We start from the raw sequence: 8402 nt of genomic DNA, 5'->3' as shown, positions 1-8402 counted from the left end.
GATCATTTTAGAATTAGAATCCCTCCACAGCCTCCTAGAGGATCTAGATCATTTTAGAATTAGAATCCCTCCACAGCCTCATAGAGGATCTAGATGATTTTAGAATTAGAATCCCTCCACAGCCTCATAGAGGATCTAGATCATTGTATTGCAACCTCTCTGGATTACAACCAAATTATGATCAGTGTTCTGTATTATGTGTAGGATCACTAAACAATACAGCTTTAACATTACCGTGCAGTTTACCAATAAAATGGTCTGACGGGGATGTGGGCATACTTGTTATACATATCCTGAAAGAACTAAATGATCTCACTCCAATACATTTTATAGAAAGTTAGCAAAAATAGATAAGATCTTGTTGCCATGGAAAGGTAAATACCTTTCTATTTGTCGAAAAATCACCCTGATTAACTCTTTAGTCAGTCATATCCCAGTTTACCCTGATTAACTCTTTAGTCATATCCCAGTTTACCTATTTGCTTATGGTCTTGCCTACACCTAGCGAACAGTTTTTTGAAAATGATATGAGAATTCTATTTTATATGGCAAGCCAGACAAAATTAAACGGGTCTATTTATATAATGAAAATGAATTCGGAGGGCAGAAATTATTCAATATTAAAGCATTAGACCTCTCACTAAAGGCTTCTGTCATACAAAAGTTATAGTTAAATCCAAACTTGTTTTCTAGCAAATTAGTAAGAATGTCTCACCCCATGTTCAAGAAAGGCCTTTATCCCTATTACAACCTCTCACTTTCAGTTATTTGAAAATTAAATGATCTCCCAAATATCGCTATTTTTAAAACAAGCCATAGAACTTAAAATGTTTCAATTTAAATTTCTATACAAAATTCTTGCAACCAATAGAATGTTATTTACATGGGGGATACAACCTTCTCAGCTCTGTGAAGAGGCAGAATCATTAGATAATTTGTTTTGTTACTGTCCATATGTAGTTTGTTTTTGGTCACAGGTCCAGGAATGGCTGAAGAATTGTAATATTTTTCTGGAGCTAACCCCACAGATAGTAATACTGGGTGATCTGAAAAGTCATAGTCAATCGATCAATAATACTTTCAGAAAAAAAAATATTTTCAATTTACAATCCATAGAAACTATGAGAATAGAAATGTTCAGAACTTTCGTGAAACATCACAGCAAAAATATATGACAAATATAAATCCAATATGGATGTTGTTAAGAGATAGATGGGAGGGTGTCACGGCCGTCGTAAGGAGGAGACCAAGGCGCAGCGTGGTAAGAGTACATTCTTCTTTATTAAAAGTACAAACACTGAACAAAACGAACAAAATGAACCGTGAAGCTAATATGGATAGTGCATACAGGCAACTGAACATAGATTAAGAACCCACAAAACCAAAAGGGAAAATGGCAACCCAATCAGAGAGAACGATAAACAGCTGCCTCTGATTGGGAACCAATTCAGGCCACCATAGACATACATATGCCTAGACTTACCAACACCCCTAGACAATACAAAACAAGCATACCCACCCTCGTCACACCCTGACCTAACCAAAATAATAAGGAAAACGGAGATAACTAAGGTCAGGGCGTGACAGAGGGGTTGAATGGAACTGAAGGTTGGGACTAATAACAACAAGATACCTAATGTAAAACATACTGTGTCCTTATAATAACAACTAATATCAAGATAACTAATGTAAAACATACTGTGTCCTTATAATAACAACTAATAACAAGATTAGTAATGTAAAACATACGGTGTCCTTATAATAACAACTAATATCAAGAGAACTAATGTAAAACATACTGTTCCTTATAATAACAACTAATAACTAATGCAAAACATACTGTGTCTGTAAAACGTATATAGGTTAATAATAAGAACTTTTTAAGCACAGTTTGAAAGATATGGCAAATAGAAATCAGTCAAATGTATTTATAAAGCCCTTCTTACATCAGCTGATGTCACAAAGTCCTGTACAGAAACCCAGCCTAAAACCCCAAACAGCAAGCAAAGCAGGTGTAGAAGCACAGTGGCTAGGAAAAAAAAATCGCTAGAAAGGCCAGAACCTAGGAAGAAACCTAGAGAGGAACCAGGCAATGAGGGGTGGCCAGTCCTCCTCTGGCTGTGCCGGGTGGAGATAACAGAACATGGCCAAGATGTTCAAATGTTCATAGATGACCAGCAGGGTCAAATCACACCAGATGGAGATCAGATATAGATGGGAGGTTGAGGGTAGGGGAAGGACAGGTGTAAAAACAAACAAAATATAACTATTGTAAAATAGACTGTGTCCATAAAATGTACATTTTATGTATAAGCTGGAAATACAGGCCTAAGTGTTGTTGTTCACTAGTTTACTCCAATTGGGGGAGCGGTGGTAGGGTTGGAGGGGAATAAAGGAAATATATATACATACATATATATTTCCATGGTAACAAAATGTATCTATATATATATATATATATATATATATACATACAGTAGGGAGAACAAGTATTTGATACACTGCCGATTTTGCAGGTTTTCCTACCTACAAAGCATGTAGAGGTCTGTAATTTTTATCACAGGTACACTTCAACTGTGAGAGACGGAATCTAAAACAAAAATACAGAAAATCACATTGTATGATTTTTAAGTAATTCATTTGCATTTTATTGCATGACATAAGTATTTGATCACCTACCAACCAGTAAGAATTCCGGCTCTCACAGACCTGTTAGTTTTTCTTTAAGAAAACCTCCTGTTCTCCACTCATTACATGTACTAACTGCACCTGTTTGAAATCGTTACCTGTATAAAAGACCACTGTCCACACACTCAAACAGACTCCAACCTCTCCACAATGGCCAAGACCAGGGAGCTGTGTAAGGACATCAGGATAAAATTGTAGACCTGCACAAGGCTGGGATGGGCTACAGGACAATAGGCAAGCAGCTTGGTGAGAAGGCAACAATTGTTGGCACAATTATTAGAAAATGGAAGAAGTTCAAGATGAAAGATGAAAGATTAAAGCTGACCTACCCCCTAAAAATACATCTTATACAAGGTCATAAGATAGTAGGGAACAATCATAGACCAGAGAAAAACAATGGCTACATCAAGAGAGATAGATTCATTCTGTTACCATGGAAATAAAAAACAATGGCTCCATCAGAGTGTCACGCTCGTCGTAACTTTGAAGAGAGGAGGACCAAGGCGCAGCGTGATAACAATCCATCTCTCTTTATTGGAAGACGAAACGACACTGACAAACTAAATAAAGAGCATGAACGTGAAGCTATATAAACAAAAGTGCAGACACAGGCAACTTACACATAGACAATCACCCACAAACTACCTAATGACTATGGCTGCCTAAATATGGCTCCCAATCAGAGACAACGATAGACAGCTGTCTCTAATTGAGAACCAATCTAGGCAACCATAGACATACATACACCTAACTAAACACTCCCATAAACATACAAAAACCCTAGACAATATAAAACACATACATCCCCATGTCACACCCTGGCCTAACTAAAATGACAAAGAGAGATAGATACATTCTGTTACCATGGAAATAAAAATGGCAACATCAAGAGAGATAGATACATCTGTTTACCATGGGGGAAAAAACAATGGCTACATCAAGAGAGATACATTCTGTTACCATGGAAATAAAAAACAATGGCTGCATCAAGAAGATAGATACATTCTGTTACATGGAAATAAAAAACAATGGCTACATCAAGAGAGATACATTATTTACCATGGAAATAAAAAACAATGGCTACATCAAGAGAGATACATTCTGTTACCATGGAAATAAACAACAATGGCTACATGAAGAGAGATAGATACATTCTGTTACCATGGAAATAAAAAACAATGGCTACATCAAGAAAGATAGATACATTCTGTTACCATGGAAATAAAAAACAATGGCTACATCAAGAAAATAGATACATTCTGTTACCATGGAAAAAAAAACAATGGCTACATCAAGAGAGATATACATTCTGTTACCATGGAAATAAAAAACAATGGCTACATCAAGAGAGCTATATACATTCTGTTACCATGGAAATAAAACAATGGCTACATCAAGAGAGATACATTCTGTTACCATGGAAATAAAAAAACACTGGCTACATCTAGATAAGATACATTCTGTTACCATGGAAATAAAAAAGCAATGGCTACATCAAGAGATATAGATACATTCTGTTACCATGGAAATAAAAAGCAATGGCTACATCAAGAGAGATAGATACATTCTGTTACCATGGAAATAAACAATGGCTACATCAAGAGAGATAGATTCATTCTGTTACCATGGAAATAAAAACAATGGCTAATCAAGAGATAGATACATTATGTTACCATGGAAATAAAACAACAATGGCTACATGAAGAGATATACATTCTGTTTACCATGGAAATAAAAAACAATGGCTACATCAAGAGAGATACATTCTGTTACCATGAAATAAAAAAACAATGGCTACATCAAGAGAGATAGACATTCTGTTACCATGGAAATAAAAACAATGGCTACATCAAGAGAGATAGATTCATTCTGTTACCATGGAAATAAAACAATGGCTACATCAAGAGAGATAGATCATTCTGTTACCATGGAAAAAAAACAATGGCTAATCAAGAGAGATAACATTCTGTTACCATGGAAAAACAATGGCTACATCAAGAGAGATACATTCTTTACCATGGAAATAAAAAACAATGGCTACATCAGAGAGATAGATACATTCTGTTACCATGGAAATAAAAAACAATGGCTATATCAGAGAGAGATACATTCTGTTACCATGGAAATAAAAAACAATGGCTACATCAGAGAGATAGATACATTCTGTTACCATGGAAATAAAAAACAATGGCTATATCGAGAGAGAGATACATTCTGTTACCATGGAAATAAAAAACAATGGCTACATCAAGAGAGATAGATACATTCTGTTACCATGGAAATAAAAACAATGGCTACATCAAGGAGATAGATACATTCTGTTACCATGGAAATAAAAAACAATGGCTACATCGAGAGATACATTCTGTTACCATGGAAGTAAAAAGGAACTAAGTACAGAGCTTATAGAGGCGTCACTACAGACCCTGGTTCGTTCCCAGGCTGTATCATAACCAATACAATAATGATCGGGAGTTCCATAGGGCGGCAACAAAATTGGCTCAGTGTGTCAGGGTTAGGGGAGGTTTGGCCGGGGTTGGCCGTCGTTGTAAAATAAAAATGTGTTCTTCGCTGACTTGAAATAGATATTCATACCAAACACCCTGGATAGAGGGGTTTACACACTAGAGAGATATTCATACCAAACATCCTGGATAGAGAGGTTTACACAGTAGAGAGATATTCATACCAAACACCCTGGATAGAGGGGTTTACACACTAGAGAGATATTCATACCAAACACAATGGATAGAGGGGTTAACACACTAGAGAGATATTCATACCAACACCCTGGATAGAGGGGTTAACACACTAGAGAGATATTCATACCAAACGCCCTGGATAGAGGGTTTACACACTAGAGAGAAATTCATACCAAACACCCTGGATAGAGGGGTTTACACACTAGAGAGATATTCATACCAAACACCCTGGATAGAGAGGTTTACACACTAGAGAGATATTCTCTACAGTAGGACACTATGCTATTCTAAATGTTAACTATGGGTTACAGTACATACAGTGAGGACACTATGCTGCTCTACATGTTAACATGGGTTACAAGTACATACAGTAGGACACTATGCTACTCTACATGTAAACATGGATTACAATACATACAGTAGGACAGCGATGCAGACTCTACATGTTTAACATGGGTTACAGTACACACAGTAGGACACTTGCTACTCTAACATGTTAACATGGGTTACAGTACATACAGTAGGACACTATTGCTACTCTACATGTTACATGGTTACAGTACATACAGTAGGACACTATTACTCTACATGTAAACATGGCTACAGTAAATGCAGTAGGACCCTATGCTACGTGGGTTTACAGTACATACAGTAGGGACACTATGCTACTACTACATGTTCAACATGGGTTTACAGTACATACAGTAGGACCACTATGCTGCTCTACATGTTAACATGGGTTACACAGTACATACAGGAGGGACACTATGCTACGCTACATGTTTAACATGGTTAAAGTACATACAGTTAGGACCACTATGCTACATGGGTTACAGTACATACAGTAGGACACGTATGCTACTGCTACATGTTAGACATGGGGTTACAGTACATACAATTAGGACACTATGCTACTCTACATGTAAACATGGGCTACAGTACATACAGTAGGAAACTATGTCTATACTCTACATGTAAATAGGGGTTACAATACATACAAGTAGGGACACTATGCTTGCTCTACATGTTAACATGGTTACAGTACAACAGCTAGGACATGATGCTACTCTACATGTAACATGGGTTACAGTACATACAGTAAGGACACTATGCTGTCTACATGTAAATATGGTTACAATACCATACAGTAGGACACTATGCTGCTCTACATGTTTAACATGGTTAAAGTGCATACAGTAGGACGACTATGCTACGTAGGTTACAGTACATACAGTAGAACAGTGTGCTACTCTAACATGTTTAACATGGTTACAGTTACAAACAGTAGGAACACTATGCTGCTCTACATGTTAACCATGGGTTACAGTACATACAGTAGAACACTATGCTACTCTACATGTAAACATGGGTTACAGTACATAGAGTAGGACACTATGCTACTCTAATACATGTAAACATTGGTTAAAGTACATACAGTATGACCACTATGCTACGTGGGTTACAGTACATACAGTAGACAGTGTACTACTCTACATGTAAAACATGGGTTTACAGTACATACAGCAGGACACTATGCTACTCTACATGTTAACATTGGTTACAGTACACACAGTAGGACCACTATGCTACTCTAAAGGTAAACATGGGCTACAGTACATACAGTAGGACACTAATGCTACATGGGTTACAGTACATGTAAGTAGGACAGCTATGCTACTCTCTACATGTAAACATAGGGTTGACAGTAGCATACAGTAGGACTTATGCTACATGGGTTAGCAGTACATACTAGTTAGGACAGCTTATTCTACTCTACATGTAAACATGGGCTACGGTACATACGTTAGGACGACTTGCTACATGGGTTACGTACTACAGAGGGACACTATGCTACTCTACATGTTAACATGGGTTACAGTACACTACAGTAGCGAATACCATTCCTACTCTCTACAAAATGTAAACATGGGGTTTACAGTATAATACGTGTAGGGACACTATCGCTACTCTACATGTAAATATGGCGATTACAGTACATCAGCAGGACACTATGCTACTCCTAATTGCTACAACCAGATGGTTACAGTTACATTACAGTAGGACATCATGCCTACCCTACATGTATAAACATGGGTACAAGTACATAGAGTAGGAGAGAGAATATGCTACTCTACATTGGTACACATGGGTTAACGTACATCTACAGTATTGACACTATCCGACCTCTACATCGTAAACATGGTTACAGTACATAAGTAGGAAACCTATCGCTACCTACACTAACATGTTAAATACATGGTATACAGTACATACAGTAGGACACTATGCCTACCTCTCAATGTAAAATGGGTTACAGTACATGGAGAAGGACACTAGTCACTGCTACATGTTATAATGTGGTGTGTACCAGAACATGACAGATGAGGACACTATGCCTACATGGGTTACAGTACATACAGTAAGGACCACTATGTCTAACTGCTGACATGTAAATCATGGGCTACAGTGTGTACAGCTAGGACACGTATGCTACATTGGGTTACCGAGTACATACAGAGAGGAACTGATGCCTACATCTAGCATGTTAACAGGGTTTACACAAGTACATCACAGTAGGTAACTACCTAATGCTGCTCTACCGATGCTTAAAATGGGATTTACAAGTACAATACAGTGACACCTATGCTACTCTACATGTAACACGGGTTACAGTACATACAGAGTAGGCAACCTATTCTACTCAACATGTTAACATTTGGTTACCAGTACATTACAAGTAGGACACTATGCCTACTACTAGCATGTAAATATGGGTACTTACCTGTACCATACAGTTAGTCCACTATGCTACCTACTATCATTGTAACACAATGGTTACAGTACACATACCAGTAGGACAACTAATTGGCTACACACTAACAATGTAAACATGTGATTACAGTACATATAGAGTAGGAAAATAGGTACTCTACATGTTACACATGGGTTACAGCTAACAGTATGACACTATGCTTATCCTCAACATGTAAACATGGATCGTCATCTCGTGTT

The sequence above is a fragment of the Salvelinus sp. IW2-2015 genome, linkage group LG18 (assembly GCF_002910315.2).
Source record: "Salvelinus sp. IW2-2015 linkage group LG18, ASM291031v2, whole genome shotgun sequence".
NCBI classification, from domain to species: Eukaryota; Metazoa; Chordata; class Actinopteri; order Salmoniformes; family Salmonidae; genus Salvelinus; species Salvelinus sp. IW2-2015.
This window is presented reverse-complemented; position numbering follows the sequence as displayed.